The following is a 5,679-nucleotide window of genomic DNA, read 5'->3' as shown; positions in this document are numbered from 1 at the left end:
AAGACACGATTCCAAAACCAACAATCAGAACTGGAGTAGCTAATGAAGCACAAAGAAAGAAAGTAGAAGAAGCCAAACTTAAAGATATAAAATTCAAGAATTTCTTATTTCAACAGAGAGATTCTAGAGACAATTCTAGACAAACCGGCCGATGATGATGTTCAATAGTTGGAGGGAAATCAAAGGGCGATGAAGCAGCCTATTTCACCAAAGTTCATATTATGTTTTGATGTTGAATTAAGTTGGCAAGCTCATCGTTCAAACATAACTTGTCTAAGGGTTTTATGATTATAACATCTAAATTGATAATTTTCTTATAATTTTTTAATGTATAATTTTTATTTAATGTTTTAAAAAATTAAAAGGATTGACAAACTGATACCTAATATCATAAGCAGAACCACCGGTTTCGATTTCGACTCTATTTTTTAAAGAATTGTTATCATCAGTTCTGATTTTTGTTCCAACATTCTAGAAACTGTCGGTTCTAAAGGGTGGTAGAGATCGGAGATTACACATGAAGGTGGGATATGACAAAAAGAAGGTCCTTGTCTTTCTCTCCCAATATCGATAGTGGTGGGTGAAGAAGTTGAAAGTGTCCAAATCCAAAACAAAAATATATAATGAAAAGACAAAAGAGTTATTTTATATGAGTTTAATGTTGAAATTATTTTCTTTTCAGTTTTCTAGCTTTTTTTAGATTTTTAATAAAATTATTTTTTCAATAAATAAAATTAGAAATTAGACGACAAATTCGTGTTATGGATAATAGTTAAAACAAGCATACATGGACCGACTTTATAATTTACTATCAACAAAATTTGCTTCTTAACAATAGAAAACAATTATTCGCCAAGTGTTTGTAATAAAAAACAATAATAATGCCAACATCAATAAATATTAGAAACTAGTTGATGGAGATAGAATGCATATTTGACGTAATGGCAAACGACTTCCAGAAAAAGATTGGTGTCATCATAAAGAAAAATAGAATCAAAGTCTTAAAATGGGTTCATCCATATATTTTTTTTTTCTTCATAGCCAAAAGGTGTTTGTTCTACGTTCAGTATACGGTTAGTCGAATAGTATCATAATGTGATTACTTTTTTGAGTAAATTACACGAATGGTCCCTATGGTTTGGGGTAATTCGCGCACTTGGTCCCTAACTTATTTTTTTAACTCAGAAAGTCCCTAATGTTTGTTTTTGTTACGCGCTTGGTCCTTACTTTTTGCTTTTGTTTCGCGCTTGGTCCCTGTCTTACCTAAAAATACTATTATTTAAATAGGAAAAAATGATGTTTTAGGTTGGGTAATGTAAGAGGGTTGGGGTTGGGGTGTGTTTATTTAAACAAGTTAAAAAATCAAGGGCAAAATAGTCTTTTTAGATGAGATAGGGACTAAGCGCGTAACAAAAACAAACAGTAGGGACCTTTCGAGTTAAAAAAATAAGTTAGGGACCAAACACGCAAATTACCCCAAACCATAGGGACCATTCGTGTAATTTACTCTACTTTTTTAAAAACTTTGTGTAACCGAAAGTCCTAAAGCAAAAATGTAAAATTAAATGCACCAGCCGGGAATCGAACCCGGGTCTGTACCGTGGCAGGGTACTATTCTACCACTAGACCACTGGTGCGTTTTGGATATGCGTCTTGTATTTTCTATAATATCCTCATATTATGTAGTTCCATAGAATCACAGAGATAAAAAAATTGCATTGCCCATAATTTTCTTCTGAAATTAATGAATACGATATTTTGTTATATGGTCTTCTTATAACAAATATTAAATATGTGTACCAGTTTTTCATGAAAAAACTATTATTATTCTTGAAATGCAATGTAAATTGTTCTTGAAAATCAAAGGAGGGTTTGATTCCTTGATTTATCAATCATTAATTTTTAAAACGGAGTAAAATTTAGTGGATGAGAAGAATATGTATCTTTTCGCAATAATTATGTTGATATGTATCTTTCTTATTAAACAAATCGTGTGCATACAACCAAATAAATAAATACATACAAAGGCCTTGGGCTGAAAACCATGCTACACACAAATGGGCTAACATATATTTTCTAACGGCTCTCCGCAATTTGATTAGAAAGGAAAACGATGAATGTTCAAACTATATCTGAAGTCGCTGAAAAATATAAAAGAATGACATTTGATGAAGATGTCAACGGACTTAGCGAAAGAGGGTACATGAACAAAGCATGTGAGAACTTGATCCCGAAAAAAAAAAAAAAAAAAAAACATTAATCTCTATGTTCTTCATATATTGATATTGATAGGCCCGGTCCAGACGGTGGACAACCCGGGATGTTGCCTATGGCCCATGTCTCTAAGGGGCCCAAAATTCCGAAAATATATGGTATATATATAGAGAGAAAAAAAATCAACTTATCTAAAAATGCTAGGAAAAATATTTTTCTTTAAATTAGTTGTTTTTGTAATGTTGTGGCAATATTTTTGTTTTTTCATATTAATAGTGAATTTTATAACGGTTTGTCTATTTTCAACTTCGGGGACCTATTTTTTCTTTTCGCCTTGGCCCACTATATCTTTGGATCAACCTTGGATATTGAACTGGACTGCAAAACATATACATAGTTATTGTAGATCCAACAACATATACAGAATGTGTTCCTTGGTAGGTGTTGCTACGTTAGGTTCTATAATCTGTTGTTTAGGTCTTTGCTTCTAGCTCATATATCTGTTAGGTGTGAGTTGTGGTTGGATTCCGACTATAAAACATGAGCAACATCAAGAAATAGACTAGTAAACTTGTTGTAACATTTATAATTCAAGTAAATTACACTTCTAACCCTTATATGTGAGAATTGTTTGCAAATTGGCCCATAATGACATTTTTGTAATTCTTTTGGGCAAAGCTTGCGTACGCTGGGTGTACATTGCGTACGCATGGCGTATGTGGCAGAATCCCAAACCCTAATCCTGATATAGATGGTCTTGCTATGTTGTAGTGAATTGTTAGATATGTGTCCTGGTATATAGGATGTTGCTATGCGGTAGTGATTTGTAGATATGTCCATTTTTTTGTTGATTGATTATATGATTATCTATTGTTGGATATATGTTATTTGTTATGTATATGTCGACATGGTATGCTGGGGTTGAGATTGTACTACTTTGTGTTGTCAGTCAATGTAACATCTGGATTTTCAGAGGTATTATGGTGTAGGTTAATCTTGTGATTAAAGGAGAGACTCGAAGAGTTGAGGGTCCAACTCGCCGAGTCGATTCGGGTTTCTCTCGTGGATTTAATAAATGGACTCGACGAGTCTGAGGAGGGACTCGCCGAGTAAGTGCTTGGCAGAGAAACCCTAATCACCGGGGTTTGGGACCTATTTAAAGGCACTTATAGCCTCCTTGGCCCCTTCCCAACAATGTCTTCCTCCCTTGAGAGAAACCCTAGAGTTATTTATGAGCTAGAGAGGAAAGGGGCTTCTTGGAGGTCATTTCTTTGAGAAGAAGATCAAGGAAGTAGCAAGGATCTCAGAGGAGAGTTGATGGATCAGTCTCATCTTCATTTCAAGCTTCAGATCTGGTACAAATCTTGCCTCACTTGTGTTTGAGTAGATTTCCTTGGTTGTAAAGTTGGGCTTGTATCCATATTAATGGGTTTTGGGGTGCATCCAAACCCTTTTTCGAGTCAATTGTTGATATGGACCTTGTGAGGTTCAGAGATCCAGAAAGTAGGCATCCATGAGTGAGTAACCTTGGAGCTTTGAAGCTATGGAGCTTCAATGGAGTCAAAATGGTGTATAGAGCAAAATACACCAATGCATGAGCCCTAAGTTCAGACCTTTGCGTGACTTTTGGGTAGTAGGAGGTTAGATCTAAGAGTTTGGGTTGCAGATCTGACCTCGAATGGCTGAATGAGAAATTTGTGGGAGCCAACTCCTCGAGTCCATGGATGACTCGACGAGTCGTAGTGGGTTTGACCGAGTAGTCTTAACCCAGTGTTGGCTCGCCGAGTTGGGAGTCAACTCGACGAGCTGAGTGAGTCCTAGGTAGAGTTCAGTTGATGCGAGGGGACTCGACGAGTCGTATGGGTGCACTCGATGAGTAGGGTCAAATGTGGACTGTTGACTTGAGCTTGACTTTTGTTGACTTTAGGTTTTTGGTCAATATAAGTAATAGAGGCATTGGAAGGGTAAAATGGTCTTTTACCCACTTTAGAGAGTTAGAAAGAGAAGGAACCGCCTTCGATTATCTGAGTCGTTAAAAAGAGTTATTATAAGAGACATTCATCCTATGTGTTAGGCGGTGGCGAATTCGAGATTCAAGTGTGAGGATAGCTGCTTTTTGCTTGCCAAGTGAGTTTTCTCACTATACTTTACCTAGAGTGGTAATTAGAGTTATGTGACAGAGTATTTTGTATGCTATTTATGTGATGTGATGCACTGCATTATTTCTATGTGATTTATGTTGTATGTGTTCCAGAGTTTACAGAGTTAGGACCGAAAGGTCCACAGAGTTAGGACCTGAGGGTCCACAGAGTTAGGACCAGAGTCTCCATAGAGTTATAGCCTCGAGTGGCTAATATGTGTTTTATGTGGTATTTTGGGGAACTCACTAAGCTTCGTGTTTACCGTGTTATGTGTTATGTGTTTCAGGTTCTCAGGATCGCGGGACGACACCGGTTGATTGTACACACCAGAGAAAGATTTATGATGATCCTGGATTATTAATTACTAAAACATGGAGTTATGTTTTGTGAATTGAACAAATGAGATTGTAATCAAATGTGTCATGAGGATTTATATGATTTTAAATCAAAAATTTCTTTTGAAAATTTACGTTGTTACAGTCAATAGACCGGGGCATTCCAACCGGAAGGTTGTGGGCCGGGGCATTCCAACTGGAAAGTTATGGGTTGGGGATAATCTAACCAGGAGGTTGAGGACCTAATATGTAGTAACACCCATAAAAATCATGCCAAATTTAAACTTTTAAAAACATTTTAAATCTATTAACCATTACAAAACTTGTTTTCAAAATGTATCATATCAGAGTATCCCAGAAACAAAGTCATAAAAAGTGAGGAGTTGTACGATCATGTCTTTGCCTTGCCACGATCCCCTGATGTACCTGAAACAATAAACTGAAACTGTAAGCCCGAAAGCTTAGTGAGTTCCCCCAAAATACTCATACCTAAAACAATACACATGTAATCATAAACAACATACTATGGGTCCAGTCAACCATTTGGAATACCCCAGGCCATCAACCAATTGGTCAGAATGCCAACATACTATGGGTTAGGGATGAGATTTAGAACCGAAAAACCGGACCGGAACCGGAATCGGACCAGAACCGGAACCGTTAGAACTGGAATATATAGAACCGATTCCGATTCCGGGTTTAAAAATTGGCTTTATCCGGGTTCCGGATAATCCAGGTTTGGGTCCATCGGGTCCAGGTAAACCAGGTCTAAAAACCGGAACCAGTGTTAGGAACCAGAACCACTTTTAGGGTCGGAACCGGTTTTGTGAAACGTTTAAAATATGCATATCTCATTCATTTCAACTTCGATTGACATGCAGTTTTTTCCAACGTGTAGTTTAGAGTTTGTACATGATTTTCGACTATAAATTTTTCATTTTTAGTTTTATATTCATTGACATACATTCCGCCAAAGTCAAGATATCAAA

The 5,679-nt window shown here is 36.5% G+C and overlaps 1 non-coding gene across 1 annotated transcript; it reads right to left on the bottom strand.

Moving 5' to 3' along the window:
* Positions 1 to 1,566: 1,566 nt before the first annotated feature.
* TRNAG-GCC (transfer RNA glycine (anticodon GCC)) lies at positions 1,567 to 1,637 on the bottom strand. Its single transcript has one exon. It is a non-coding gene; the product is annotated as a tRNA-Gly (tRNA).
* Positions 1,638 to 5,679: the final 4,042 nt, after the last annotated feature.

Source organism: Lactuca serriola, chromosome 7 (genome assembly GCF_051521515.1).
Source record: "Lactuca serriola cultivar US96UC23 chromosome 7, Lser_US96UC23_V15, whole genome shotgun sequence".
NCBI classification, from domain to species: Eukaryota; Viridiplantae; Streptophyta; class Magnoliopsida; order Asterales; family Asteraceae; genus Lactuca; species Lactuca serriola.
This window is presented reverse-complemented; position numbering and strand designations above follow the sequence as displayed.